The sequence below is a fragment of the Cygnus olor genome, chromosome 1 (genome assembly GCF_009769625.2).
Source record: "Cygnus olor isolate bCygOlo1 chromosome 1, bCygOlo1.pri.v2, whole genome shotgun sequence".
Lineage (NCBI taxonomy): Eukaryota > Metazoa > Chordata > Aves > Anseriformes > Anatidae > Cygnus > Cygnus olor.
The window spans coordinates 71,421,184-71,437,280 of record NC_049169.1 but is presented as its reverse complement, the minus strand read 5'-3'; the positions used below and the strand labels follow the sequence as shown (position 1 = coordinate 71,437,280).

Below are 16,097 nucleotides of genomic sequence, written 5' to 3'. Positions count from 1 at the left end.
CTGAAAAAGACAAAGGAGAAGTTTTAAAAGTAGCTGTTAGTCCCTTCCATCCCTCTCTTCTGGATGGGAGGATGCCCCAGCAGGCAGCACAGCCAAGTGGGGATACACGGTGGGTGGACAGACCTGCAGCTGCTGGAGAAGAATTCTCACCTGGGAGGTCCAGTGGGAGATCCACTCTGAGGTGCCACCCTACCTCTCCCCGCCATCCTCTCAGAAGGGCCTAATCAGCCTCTTGTGTAGTTGCTTTCTAACTAGAAGGCACAAAAAATCCTCAGGTGGAAGTAAGTGAAAGCCATTGAAAATACCACTGTAGGTTAAAAATAAAAAAAAAAAATCAAAAAATAAAATCAGATGCCCATTTGAATATCATCACCTGCAAGCTCATTATCAGCTCATTATAATTCTCACAGTTTCACTCATTTTATAGCCATCAGTAATTATCTATACTTTACATACATCCTAACTGCAGCTAATCTACTTGTTTCCCACTACAGCAGCCAATCACAGGAACTATCCCTTGCAAACACTCAGCTGAAGCAAAAGTAAGAGTTGAATTTCTCTTGGGGCTGCACCATCACAGACATAATATTAGCCCAGACTCTCCCACTCTTCTTCATGATGCTGTGTTTCCCAACATAGAGATTTAAAACCAAACAAACATACAAAAATTACAAAATACAAACATACAAACATTAAATAAATTATTGTGTCAGGATGTTCAAACCTATACTATACATGTTTTCATGGAACAATGCTGTCATAATAATTCATTTAACATGTTTAGGAAAGCATCCTACTCAGTCAGGAAAAGGCGCATTATCTCATGGTCATTGCCAGCACCACATTAAATTCCAGTTATTCTATGAAAGAAAACGCCTGGACTTGGTTCACAAGAAGGGCATCCAGCTGATCCCTGCTATTACTGTTGTATCTGCAACTGCCCAAGGATACAGGAAAGGCAGGTCTCACAAGGAGAGGGAACATCTTTTCTGAGACCAGTTAATATGGAGAGATAGGAGAGGGAGGGAACAAATTCCAGAATGCACAAGCCCTTCCTCTCACACATGGATGTGAAACGGAACCAAGTTGTGACACAGGAACAGAAGCCTAGACTGCCAAAACATCTCCACATCCAGCCTGTCTCTCTTCCCAAACAGGAAAACAAGAAGTCCAAAGCACATCCCGAAGTATGTCATTAATTACCCAATGAATCACATTCCTTATGGAAACATTCTGGCTGAAGCAACATCACTGAAAACATGCAATAAAAGACAAAAAGAAACTGAAAAGATCCTCAAAGAAAGAACACTACCACCCCGACTCTGAATCCATGGAATTAACACCAAAACAAGAAAATCATGGAGTCATCACAAAATTACCAGATACATAGAAAGCATTTCCCACATCTTGACTCCTACTAATCCTTTGCTATTTGATAAATTACCTGCCCCTCTACAATACAGGGTCTAACCATGTTATCTCAGTCCCCCTCCTAAACAAACTTTTCTCTGAGTTAATCCAATAGTTTATCATTAACAAAACTTGACCTGGATTTACCTTTACATTCACAGTTCTTATTTCAAACTTCAAGTAGGGTTTGCATTCCTAAAACTTTGCCCATCTTCCCCAAACCAATCCATTTAAACAACAAAATTCACTCTCCGTACAAAACTCTTACAGCCCCTGTCTGGAAAAAGTTTGCATTTTGGAAACAAAACAAAACCAGCACGCACACCCCAACACAGAGACGCTCACACAAAAGATGATGGTTTCCTTAAAAATGCGTTTTCAGGTTTCCTAAAAAACTCTGACCATTTCAAGCTACAAATAAAACTAAATTTCTTTTCCTTCACTTCTAAGATTTGATGTAAAGATACCTGTGACAATGACGGTAGGTGAGATTAGACACAATTGCTTTTGTATAGTTATGACAGCAACAGGTAGAGTTCATGTGTTTGTTGCCTGCTTTTGTTTTTTTCATTCTATTTGGATTATGAATAAACATTAGCTAGATAGCTTGCCACCTACAATGGTGGTAATTCCTACTAACGAATGCCAAAATTGTTTCAGATATGCAGACTTAGTTGGGAAATCTCTTCCAGAAAAAAACTCATCTCCAATTTAAATCGCTGATATGATTATAGCACAGGTCAAAATGTGCAGGAAAACAGTTTAACACAACCACAAAGCCAGAGGTCACTGCTTGCTCTCCTCAGGAAAGAAAGGAAGGAGAAGCACTCCTCCCGTCCCCCCTTCAGGCTTCTTCCTCTGCAGCCACCACACAAGGCTCAAGCTAGATGCTTAGGCACACACTTCTGAAATCAAATCACCCAAAACCCGGAAGCTGGAAAAATCAAGCACAAATCCAAATACTTTTTTAGAATGTCTGAATCTTAATTTACCTTAGACTGCTTTGCAACAGGCAAAAGAAAAAAAAAAAGAAAAAAAGAAAAAAAAATAACACCTCTGACAGATCTGAAAGAAAATGCATCTGGTCTTCCTGTAGCTACAACGCTTATCCAGGACTAAAGCATTCTTCTTAATCATGTTCTTGCCACCAGCTTTAAAGCACAGTTTTGCCCAGTTTTCTGGCACTTTGTTGAAAGCGTAACTACATATATCTTCTTGAGAACAACCTTCAGGTTTTGCAAGGAGCCTAGTCATCAAAGGTATGCCTTTTGGTATGCTTATGGCCACATGCCTGAATTTTAGTCAAAAAGCAAGAAGATGCAGGTATTATTGTTTTTAAATGTGTTTGGCAGCTAAATTCTCCCGATATTCTACATACATTGGGCAAGATGCTTCAGTGCAGGGACATATAATCTGTCATGCAGAGAAGAGATGTCTAAATCCAAGACTCCTGAGCTAGCTCTGAACAAAACCAACAACTTAGTGTTCAAGCTAGCCTTGATAGAAAGGAGAGTCTATTTGCACAGGCTTACCCCATGGCACAGCTACAGAGCTTTCCAAACCTGAGCCAACCACTGTCTCCACAGCACTCCCCAGTGTAGGGCAGATGGACTAGGCTGAGCTGCACTGCCATATCCAGAATGATTTGTTCTGTAATTGCTGCTGTATGCAATTTCAGTACCAAACACCAACAAAAGCAGATGATTTCTTAAGCTTGTGTTATTCTTTCTGCTCAAACATGCAGAACAGGAATAAGGACTGGAGAATAATCTTACCACCAGCACACATAAATTGCTGCAGACAGCAGGGGTAGTCTGTATTCAGAGTTGAGTGAGAATATGCTGGAATGACTGGAAGAGAAGAGAAGGACACTATTTCCCCAAAAAGATGAACCTGACTACTAGGTATTAAACCACAAAACTTACAATTGTCCCCAAGAGTTGATGTAACTTTGGCTTTAACCATGCCAAGCTCACTGCTTGCATGGGAAAGGAGGACCTGTCCCCATAGAGGATTACTGCTCTATTGGTACAAATTGTGTAAAACCTCAGATTAAGAACTCCTTCCAGAGAGTTTGCAGAGTTGAGTGCCCTGGAATTAGAAAGCGACAGCATGAAGACTGCTCGTGCAACCCCTGCATGCACCTTCCTCATTCCTATGCAGCACAGCAGGGACACAGGTTACATAACTGCGTTCCTCGGGGCGGTACTCGCTCCATCAGGGAGTAATTATTTAACCAAGATCCCATCTGCTCCACATTCCCATTAAAGAAAATCTTATGCAAAAAGGTAAGAGCTTGGCTATGAGTCCTTGGCCCAAACATCCTCTTACCAGCCCCGTGCTGCATGCCAGGTCATCACTATTTGTACTTCAGAAGGCTGCAGCTGACAGACTGTGCCAAATCCAAAGAACTTTGTCATTAAAAGAAAAACGTTAAAGCGAACAGTAGGAAGTGCTCTCCACGCTTTGTTAATCCTGTCAAACTATACTACACAGACAATTAAAATTAACAAAAGTATTCTTAGGAAGCTTAGTGAGAGCTTTGGAGCTATGGTTTCTCTGCTTCAAGTACACTGGATCTAGGAAAACAGAAGGGGACAAGATTTCTCTTGCTGGACTTTAGCCCCTCACAAGTGCAAAAAGGAAACTGCCCCACTCCATACAGCAGCATAAGAGGTACAGATCTACCTGGAACTTCTGCTTGTCTTCCTGCCTACAAGTGGGCAGCACCGTTACTACCGGCACTTGAGCTTGTAACCACAGAAAAGCACAGTCCTTTTCTGCATTAGCTACTCACAGGCACATAAGGAGTTTCTTCCAAAAGGAGCGAGTAGACAAAGCTCACAAGCTTCAAGAAGAACATCTGAAAAAAAACCCTCGTGCTGTCATCACCATAGAATCCTATCATGTCATCACATGCAATAGAATCACCCTCTTCTTCACTGCATTTTGAACTTACTACTATATATAACACCCACGGCTTAAAGCAGTGCCTCCCAGACAGACAACCACCAACAGTCTAGGTAAGCACCTTTTAGCACATTTCTATTTTGACAAAGCCATAGCCATATCCAAAACTTTTTTGGTGAATAACCAATACCAAGCCTAAAATCCATTTACATTTCTTTTTAGGGGTAAATGATCACAAAGGGCCAGACTAACTAAAAATCTAACTATGGGTACCTTCTTTGAGTGTTTTTAAGGCATGATCAAATCCTCCTGGGGCCTGCCACAAGCTGTTTATCTATCCAGCAAGGCTACAGGCAATTCCCATGGTATTCCCTCCCACCCCTTCCTCTTCTCAGACATTTAAATGCATTCAGATTTATCCATGAGAAAGCTTCTCTAAAGAGCAAGTTCCATGTCTGAACCCTGGAATTAGATTATCAATAGTTCCCGACACAGACCAAATTGCAAAATTCAGCTGCAGACTACTGGTGACCCAAGCAGGAATGGTGTGTAGTGCTACTAGAGCAGAAACATTGAGAGCTTTACAAAGAGAGCAGCACCATGCAAAGAGCCTGAGGGGAACGCTTCCATCCGGTTTACATAGATAGACATCTTCCGATTGTCTCACAACAATGAAGAAAACCTGGAAGTTGAATAATTATGATGGAGGAGAGCAACTCCAAGCCACCTTTTATGCTTCACAGGTTTCAACTAAACCATAAAGAACAAGAGGTTAAGCCTCCTGAAGTTCTGATAATTTTGTTTCCTTGTTTGTATCATCATCAATTTTGGTTTTGTTTTTGAATCCAGAGGTAGGTTACTTAATCCCTTATAAAACTATAAACACAGCTAAATCCTTTGAGGTTGATGGCCACACTAAGAGATAAATGAATCCTACACAAAGAACTCAATTAAAGGTTACTATTACATGTTAGCAACTGATGGGACTTTCAAAGGCAATGACAGGTCTGAAAATTGAATCAGAAAACTTGTTAATTTTGTTGCAGCTCTGGTTTTCCTAAAAAAACAGAAACAACAATAAAAAAACCTTGAAAGCTCTGAAACTTAACTGCTGTTTAACTAACACACACCGTATTTCAGTAAGTTCATAAAGAACACAGAAGCAACACTAACCAAAAAGGAATTTGTCCTGCTGGAACAGAAAAAAGTTTACATGAACTATGTTTTGGGGACTGTCAGGAACCACCATGTGTAATCCCATTATTTTGACACCTCAAAGTAAAGCCCATCACATCTTAGACTGCTGTCTCAAAATCTAGATCTGTTAAAACCTCCACACCAAACCTAATCACACATTAAGGAAACAGCCACTGCTTGTAACAGTCTCAAGGGAAAAAGTAGAAAGACAGGAATTAACATCAGGAGTTACAGAAGAAAGGTGGTTTTGTTTGTTTAAGACTTACTTTGAAGATGTCATCTTGTGCATGCCAATTGTTGGCAGCCGTCAACAAAAATTCTTGCTGTTAACAGAAGTGATCGAAGAGGCATACAACTTACAGTATTACTACACTTTCTTGTGGATTTTAACCTCCATGCATTGCAATAAAAATGGTGACAGAAAGAAAACAAGATTAACTAATGGCCAGTCTAGAATAATGTGTCACTAGCTAACGGCTTCACTTACAAATCAATTGCCTGCACATTTAAATCACGTTAAGTACCCTCCTGATGGAACTCAAAAATCCAGCTACAGCTGAGAGGCTCCCCTTTGCCATCAACTTACTTCATTTTCACGACAGATTTCTCCTCAGACTTCTACATCAAAGCTAGCAATGTATCCAGACCATTTTTTTGGTGAGTATTAGGAGAATTTTAACAACATAAACAGATGAAAAACGCTTGCATAGGCACATGATACTAGCATAGGCTAGTAGCACAGTGGCGTCTCCTTTGGCCTTGACTATACTATTCACACCTACTCAGAATGCTACAGCAAACGTAACTCTCCACACCAGCTCCTTTGACCAGATGAACACGTCTTTATTTTCTTCTTGGGCTGTACAAGACAACATGAGGACCCACCTGTCTCTCACTCTTTCAAAATATGGCCTCAAAACCACTACTTTGTGACAATGAGGACTGTGGCAGCAGCAGTATGACTGGTGCTTGTTACGTTGACCAGAACTGCCCAGGTGAACACCATTCTTTCCTGCCTCTGGGGCCAAACAGAGCAGAATCCTTGGTCTGTGACTGGCCTCCTGGATTCTGCAATAAATATCTCCATTACTGCATAGAAGGGATACTCTAAAAGAAAGTGTATATTAAGTAAAAATAAGCTGTGACTTAGGATTTAGATGCCAAAGCAAACAAGATTAGTACTCCATAAAGAAAATAACTGAGTTATTTACCACTTTGGAGTTCTACCAAGTATTTGATATAACCAAGCTAAAGCCTAGGATTTTAGTATATTTTCATTACAACTTGTTTTTGAGTAACTGGGTCTCAGAACAGCACTGATTTTTTTGTAGAGGAAAGATACAATCACTAATGCTTTTTCTCTACTTCTGGAGTAACACTTCTTAATCATTCCTTTTCACAACAGTGACCTTAAAAAAAAAAAAAGAAGTATTTTGATAACAAGTTCCCTGTGCTTAGTGTTTCATACCAATTTTATGCTGGCAGACATGCCACATCATTCCAGACAGAGTGTATTTTCAAAATGGAAACCTATCAGGAAGGAATTCAGAGACTTACGTGCCCCAAATGAAGGGAAGACAGCTGACTCAGAAGTGGGAAGCATGCTATTACTATTTCATTCGCTTAGCTGGTAAAATGGCACTGGCATTACAAAATGTTTGAGGTCAGCTGAAGCACTCTATATATGAGGAACCATAAAGAATGCCATTAAGAATGAGGAGGAAGAATCTTTTCCTAGTACAAGAAAAAAAATTAAAAAACTTCAAGAAGCCTGTACATGGCTGTTGGGAGGGGAGGAACAAAAGGAAGGAGGAAGAAATCATTAAGAATCTGGCACCTTTAATCCAGGAAAATATCAGAACTTTTGCAATTCTCACAAACCAAACAGGAATCACACAGTTACTACAGAAAAGGGGGAAGAGTCCAGTCAATTCTGTTTAAGAGAAGGAAGTAAGGGAAATACCATGCCAAATGCAAGAGGAATTTGATTTGACAAAGGAGAATCCACATTTCAATTCAGTCTTTAAACCATGACAGGACACGGCAAGGGACGTCTTTGGTTCCTTGTTTTTTCTTTACCTGGAAATAAGAAACCAAACTTCCCCTCTGCTCTTCCCTGCAGTGATTTTAGTACTAAGTCAGAAAGCCAATTTATCATTTCTGTTAGCTCACCACTAAACAGCAGTGGCCATAATATAACCGAGTTCACCACACTCATGGAAGGAATCCTGTCAAAACTAGTACCATGCTGTTCAGTTTCAGAAATGGGGATTAAAACACTGCCAGTCCACAAGATCCTCAATTCAAGAAGAGAGGAAATTAAAAACTGCATGTTTAGCTCCCATCTGAGTCTAAAAGTTACAGAAGGTATACATACCACTTCACAAGGAAAGGGAACAGGAAGCCAGGGAAGAAAAGAGTCATTATGCTTAAATGGTAACATTTTCGTGAGGTTACACAGGCCAAATGAGTATATCCCGGAAAAATGTGAATCCAAGCCTGGGTAAAGAAACAGAAAGCAGAGTAAGTGACAGCAGACAGGAAAAAAAATGCCTTTGGAGAGCAAAGAGTATCAGATTGGAAAACATATCAAAATAATAATAAAAATCATAAGAGCTAGTGCACAAAAATTGAAGGTTGTAATTAAATTTAATACTAACACAAGATAATAGCTGAAAAGGGAAAAACAGATTTCTTTGCAAGAGTCTCTCCCACACAGGATGCTTGCAAAAGATAAATTTGAGATAGACTAGGATGATCTACTGTCAGGACTGGCAAGTCTAATGAGAGATTTAAAAAAATGATTAATCAACAATAAGTCACCATGTCCCCACGATTTATGAGAGAATTAAAGAATGTAATGGCCAAGCAGATAACAGAAATATGTAATTCTCATTAAAGTGAGCTATTTCAGGAGAGGTACGAAGTGTTTGTAAAAACATGCTATAGGTGATATTAAATTAAAAAAAAAAAAAAAATCAGGGAACTTCAGTACTAGGAAAACTGGTTTAAAAGTAGCCACACAAAACATCTGGATAACCTGATGATAGGTGTAACTGAACATAAGCAGGAAATGGGGGAGGACACAGAATCACCTTTCTATACCCCACCCAAACCCACCATTAAATTTTCCCATGCAGCTTGGAGCATATCAACTCAATTGCTTAAAAGAACCTTACGTAGACTTACTAAAAAGTCCATTTTGTAGTTGTCTATAGGAAAAAGTTCCAAAGATTTGGAATTAAAAGAAAAATATAATACAACTATACACATGCACACCCATTCCCCACCAATGAGAAGATGGAAGAAACTCAGAGGATCCATAAATATTTAAAAAAAAAAAAAAAGGCAAATTGAAGTCTGTGTTGACAGAAACAATACTGGACAAAGTTATCGGAAATTAACCACTTTGTAAGTTAATTCTAGAGCTGTGGACCTGGCTAAACAGCAGAGCTGGGTTAATGGAAGGCTACTTCAGTTGGCTTGTTTGTATAAACCCATGTAAATTTGCTGCAAGCAAAACTGTCTACATGGTCAGAGGGGAAAAAAAAAGTCTCTTCCCTGATGGACAAAAGTCCTCAGCTGACAAAGTATCACCAAGAACAAGACTAGGGACAGCAATTTCAACACCAGCATGTTCTGGGTTCCAATCTGCCCTACATGTGATCTGTTGCAGCACCATCTCTTTCAGTGCAGATGCCTGATGCCAAGCACATGCTTAACCCTGCAATATGGAAATGCAAGCAGCCATACATCGACAGGAGCTCTGGCCAGCAGAACCTTTTCAATCTTGACATGACCCCGCGATGATGATCCTGTTATCACCATACTCTTACTTAAAGTAAATATAAAGAGCACTCAAAAAAAAAAAAAAAAGACTGAAGGTGTACAAAAACATCCAGTGTTATGATTAAAAAGAAGTCAGAAACACCACCTGGAGAGGAGTGGAAATACTGAAGTGAGTTTTAGGTGAAATCAACACCTTCCCCCAAGCACCTGGCAGAGATGACACAAACAATTAAAAAGTAAGGAAAATTAGAATTCCATATGACAACTCCAAACATATGACAACACCAGTACCATTTAAATTAATATAAGAAAAATACAAAATACAAAAATTAGACAGGGTAAAAACAAAAATAGGCATTACTAGCCATCCATTCAATAGCAGTAAAGAGATTTTTTATTTTACTGAATAAGTATGATATAAAAGAAATGCTTTCAAGTTTTCAGTAGAAAGAGATTAGGCTTTCATTTAATTTCCTTCTTAAGCCCAAGTAATGATCAGAAATCACATGCCTATTCAATTATATACACTAAAAGCTACTGAATGTGCAAAATTTGTCTGCCTTCTTCAGATAGCTACAACCACTAAAGCCACGTACTCAGTGTTTCATGACGATCATGTATCTGGATCTTCTCACTCCGTTATACATGACCAGTCCAAGAAGACCTATCTGCAAGGCTGTTTTTCTCCCCTAGCTAATTAATTGCTTGTCCTTTTATATAAAACATCAAAAAATCATTTTGAATAAAAGCTTTATAAAACATACGCTATTCTGGACAGAGTGTGTACGTCTGTTATATATCTGTGTACATGTCTATATAGACAGGCACACAGTTTGTACGTGTATGGACTCATATATGTGTGTGTTTGTATATAAAGCAAACATATACACACATGCATGCATATATATCCTGCCATTTTTAAAGGAAGAGCTTCCTCACAGAACTCAAATACTGAATTTGCCAGGTCACAGACAAGAAGAGCTTCCACTGGAGTACAGGGCTCTGTGAGATCCCAGCAGCCCAGCCAAGCCAACCTGAATGTACAGTGGCAAATGAACAGTCACTGTTAGGATTTTACATTAAAATGATGGTTCCAGCCTTAGTTTCCAGTAGACAAATCCATCTCACAAATACACTTCTGGCTGCCCCAGCAGAAAGATAAGCTTGGAAAGGAATTTCTTTGAGTTTCCATAATCCTCTTCAGACTGCCACGAGGTGCAATGTGCATACCTGCACTGTGGGATACAGCAGCTCCAAGGATACCCTCACCTGGCTTGTGGGCCAAGTGGCTGCAAAGAGGAGCAAGAGATGGGTCTCTGAAGCAAGAAGAAATTATTTGGCTGGAGCAGAGTAAAGCACCAAGCCAGTTTGCCTTACTGACAAAACTCTGACTGCTATTACCTGCTACAGAAACACACGCTGCACTGCCCTAGCTGGACAGAGCTCCACTAGTTTCAGTGGATCCACGCTAATTTTCTCTCTTTTCACTTTTGTTGCTACTGAACCTACTTCTTTTGGCCAACAAGGGGAATAGGGAGTTAGGAAGAGTCCAGAGTAAAGGAGAGAACAGTCCACAGAGTATTTTACTTCTAAGACTTATGTATCCAAAGGGCATGTAATTTAAGGTCTGTCATAGAAGCGAATGACCACCTAGGGCCTATGAAACAGCACAACAGATTTTTGGTCTGCTTCAAGCAAAACCTGACGAGGCTAGCTCATACAGCAAAATGGGCTACTTAAAATACCATCCTCTGACTTCATCTCAAATGAAGTATGAACAGTCACAGAACTACCCCAGCAGCAGACTCAGGGCAGCAACTAGTGGCAGAGGGGCTGTGACAAGCAGCTGGACTCGGGAACCTTTTCTACTAGCACAGCTGCAGCAGGACACTGTCAATAGCCTTTACACTACTATTCTTCTGCTTTGTGTATTCAGATTAAAGCTCCTAGTGGCACTGACTAGTTGTCCTTGCAAAGCATTCACACCAATGGAAACATGTAACAGAACCCAAAAATGTTAGAAGACAAATCACAGGAGCCTGGGGAAGCTTGTACATTTGTACCTATAGCATAGTTAGAGGACATCAGCTTCTTGAGCTGGACATATCCTAATAGTGAACACAAGATTTGCCAACCTTTTTTTTTTTTTTTAATAAAAGCTTATTTTCCATCTAGAGTAACTATATACGTACCTGATTAAAAATAAAACAACACAAAATCCAACAATAATTCACTGACAGCATGAAGAAAAATTCCATTTCACGAAAAACAAACAAACAAAATACCATTCTGTTTCACAACAGAAATGCATAGACAGGTCATTTTTCCCGTTCCTTCAAACCATCTCAGTTGCATTGAAAAACATGTATTTACGTGGATTTGGAAGTGCTCTATTTGAGGCCCATGTCTCTGAACCTTACAAGTTTCCAGCATGAAAATGTGGTCTGTAGGGCAACATTTTGAAACCAACTCTTTCTTAAATATTGACAAATGCCTACTGATAAAGACAAAATACGCAAACCATGCAATATTACTCTCCCAACAGCCACCATGCATTCTAAACCAGCATATATAGATTGGAATATATATCTGCCATTACACGAATTATAAACCAAAACACAGACTCACGAAGGCAAAATGCACTACTCATTACTGTTTAAATCTTTAGAAATTATTTTCTAGATGCACAAATAATATTTACTATCATGACTTCACTGGAAGCTACCCCTTTCGCTATATTTCCTAAAATTTATCCTTAGACTTTTATCAAATGTTTTTTCCTCATACACAGAGAAAATAACTCTTTTTGTTATCTGCTAGTACAAGCTCAGTATTACTAGCAAAAGCGGAATGACCCTATCCTGTTGTCATATTACAAATGTGTTTCCTGTGCTTTAAAAGGCTCATCGTCAAGTACAACCAATGCAGAACTTTTTTCTTTTTTTTTTTTTTTTTTTTTTTTTAATAGTTGTCACCTCTGTTGCCTCCACATTCTTCCTTTTTCCCCTTATTAGCCCATAGGGTGCCCTTTTCCCACAGATGATCAATACATAAGGAACAGGGAATAATGGAAAAGAGGTATGTTTCCCTTCTCTAGTATTTCCACAGTGACAGAAGTCGATGCTGATAGCACAGAGATTTTTGAACTGGACATACTGTTTGAAGCTTCAGCTGCAGAAAGTGATAAGCCTGAGCACTTTTCCCACTAATGCAACTTAACAGCATTTTGAGTAAAAGCAAAAGGCTCACAGCTCTGTCCACATGTATCAGAAGATAGTACTGTATTTTGAGTTAAACATTTAAACATAAGTCAGCCTATTTTACTACTGGTGGTGAAGCTGAAAGATGTGGTTGGTTTCATTACTTTACCTTCTTAATATCACAAAGCAGCTGATCTATTTGATGAGTGTCCCAACTCCAACCGCCCCCAAAAAAAGTAATACTATTTTCTAGCAATAGGTAGACTCCTCCAGCTGTGCTTTGATGTATAACAACTGACATTTGAAAGAGAGAGACCTCTGAAGTAGGAAGTTGCACTTGCATGCTTTGCCAATATAAACAGAAAAAACAGGTAAATAAGTGATAAGTAGCTGACAAAGAATAAGGTTTGGCTGTATTGAAAAGTAATACCACAGATGGACCAAACATTAAACACTCAATAGAAATGCCTTACTTTGGTGGATATAATAAGATTTTTCTAAGCACACTTTATAATTTAGTTAAGTAAAGATACGTAAAAACATGTGACTACAAGGTATTTACTCCAGTATCAGACAGGTTCCAAGTCAGGGAAAGCATAACATTAAAGTATTTTTTTGTTCGTTTGTTTTTTTTTGTTTTGTTCTCTCTTCCCTACCCTCCTCCCCCCAGACCTCTAACATCTACCATAGACTTGAAGTTTGATTTTTTTTGTATGAAATTGAACTGAAGATAACATATGTCAATACTCAGTTATAAATATTCGTTGCACATGTACCCACCCCAAAGAAACAAATGCTCACTTCAGCCCCTCACCCCCGAATTATCAATGGAAAAATATTTTTTTTTAGATTAATTGTCAAGCCATGAAAGACATTTTACTGCCAAAGCAGATAGCCTCATCAAGGAAAGGGGGGGAAATAAATAAATTTAAAAATTGCAGGAACCTGGAAGCTTTTTAAAATTCCCCAAACACTGCATCTCTTTAAACTAGCATTTGCTAACAATGTCCCTGTACTCAGCTCTTTTTGTGCGTCTGTCACTCAGCAGCACGTAAGAACAGATAGTCCAGAAGCTTCCTAAAAGGACAAGAACTGAACCTTTAACCTGAACTGGCTCCTGCTTCGCCACCCACCCACCTCTCCTACAGCAGTAAATCCTCATCATTGACTGAAACAGTTGACAAAGTCAGTACTGAAAAGAATGTTCTGCCTATTTTAATGCAAAATCTTGGAAATCTATGGCATGGCTCAATACGAAAGATTAGACAATCATTGGTTGAACCCTCTCAAAATACCGTAACTAAAAGAAAAAAACTTAATTTTAAACAGCAGATGTATTCTCATGTAGCTATGCAGACATTTCATAGTCACTCTGCCATACTGGCTTATGTCTGGCTGTTTGAATAAAAATAGCTAATGTGCTTGCTCGTTACGCCATTAAATAAAGTGCACAAAGGAATTGCCAGTACTGTTTTTGTCCATTAAAGGCAATGGTCATTAATAGCTTGTATTTGTAGAAGGCTGTCAGAGGAACAGAATGCCTGAGCTTCCTCAACATTTTTCTGTAGGTTTAACCATACATTAGGCAGAAGGGGAAATGATACTGCACACTTCCTCATTCCAGCACAGGTCACACCTGCAGGAGAGCTGGCAAGTCACACAAACCCCAGTCAGAGAAAAAGATTCAAGTCCTACAAATTTGGGGGGCGGGGGCAGAAAAAGGTGGGTCTCTCCATGGGAAGAGAGAATTTGCACATCTTGGCAAAATGTGCAATGATGTGGGTTAGTATTTCAACACTTTTTTTTGCCGTCCTGACTAATGCCTCAGAGACATATGTGCTACTTGTATTACTATTCCTTCTCATCCATTTTATGCTTGAAGGAGTTAATTTTCAGCAATACTCTGAGAGGAAATAGGCAACAAATGGCCTAGTCACATAATCATGTCTGGGCTGGATGAACAGATTTTTCAGACATCTTCAAATAGGTCCACCTGGAAATCACAGCCAACATGCTCAATAAGCTACAGTGAGGAAACAGGCTGTGTCAGCTGGATGGTATCCAAACATGGATCACCTAACAAGCAGAACGGAGGACTGGGAAGCTGACAGCATGCTCACAACGTGTCATCCATGAGAAGTGGTGGATTTTCACCAGCTACACTGGAGACCCCACTCCACTGACAAGTAGAGAACAGAAAAAATATATGTAATCATACATATTCAGACAAGAAGTTACATGCAAGAGAGAGAGAGAGAGAGAGAGAGAGAGAAACAACCGAGGTGACAGGGGATGCCCTACCTAGAAGAACACAGAATTTACCAGCCCTCATAAAGACTTTGCCTGTTTGCCTTCAGCTGCATGTCTGAGTGAGACAGGGAACTGTGAACCTAGAGACCAGTCATCATTGTTTACACCTCTCCAGTAAGACCTCAGAGTACTCATCATATAGAGTTCGAGAGGTTTTAAGAGAGAGAAGTAGTGCAGGATTAGCTTGGGACAAAAGGGAAGAAGGTACTCGGTCCCATTGCGATGAGAAGAGACTCACCATCAGCGCAGAACTCTGAACAGGCTCTGGCAAGAGATACTCTTTCACAGCCAATCCTCAAATTTGGAGCATACCTGTCTTGCACCCAGGGATCTGTGAGAGGCAGAGGAAGCCCTACTAAAAGTGGTGACACCATTTGTCATCTGCTAATTGGGATTCAATCTAGCGTGAACCTTCAGACTTATTTGAACCCAATAATACATTAGTCTGATGCACTAAGATTAATGCTGTACTTTTTTGCTGGAATATTTTTCTTTGTTGCTCAAAAACTGGCAAAGCTTTATGAATCTTTCTTCAGACCAAGAAGTTTACTCTACTTGCTCCCCTAGTTTTACTAGTATGAAGCCTCGACCTAAATTCTCTTATTTTAGAAGGGTACTTCTGAGTACAATGGGGTTAGAAGAGAAACTTATCAGATTGCTCCGTCCCCCTCCAGCTCTCTTCCCTCCCAGTTTTCTGGAGTTTAAATAGCCTCCCATGAAACTGCCAGGGACAGCAGAGCTGGAAAGCAAGAGAAAACACTGATACACAAGCAACATTTTTAAAGAAAAAAACTATGAAATCCCAACACCAAGGCAGGTTCTCACCTGTAACCAAATACTTCTGGGAACCATATGAATGGTAGGTGCTATACTTACTCCAGACAGTATTAATACAGTGACTGGAAAATAATCCCATGCCCATTCTTAAGGGGAATATGTTCTCGGTGCTTATCCACCTTTGAAATTACTGCTTGTTTCAGTAGTGAGATGGCATGCTTCAGAAAGGCCCTCTGAAGCGTAGTTCAAACTTCTTGGATGTATTTGGAAGCTGGTGTTTAGAAGATGGATGGCTTCCATGCTCAAAGGACTACATATGCCTAGTGAAATATGCACTATCAAGAAAGTCATTCTGCAAGCACGATCTTGCAGGTAGAAACCCAAGTCCTGACATGGCATTTGAGTCTTTAAAGTCTGGGGTGAATGATTCTTACTCACACAAGCAATCAAGAAGCAAAAACACTTGGGTTATTAAAAGTGTAGTGTTTATAGCCCTAACATTAT

At 39.6% G+C, this 16,097-nt stretch overlaps 1 protein-coding gene across 6 annotated transcripts in view; it reads right to left on the bottom strand.

Annotated features, from left to right (window-relative positions):
• The window catches only part of DUSP16 (dual specificity phosphatase 16), a 76,318-nt gene that overhangs the window by 54,183 nt on the left and 6,038 nt on the right, over nucleotides 1–16,097 (bottom strand). For 2 of the 6 annotated variants that reach the window (XM_040545028.1, XM_040545030.1), the window contains exon 2: nucleotides 7,895–8,016. The exons of the other annotated variants lie outside the window; for them this stretch is intronic. The gene's annotated coding sequence lies outside the window, so the exon portion shown is untranslated. The remainder of the gene's footprint in view (nucleotides 1–7,894; nucleotides 8,017–16,097) is intronic. 6 annotated transcript variants of the gene reach the window in all.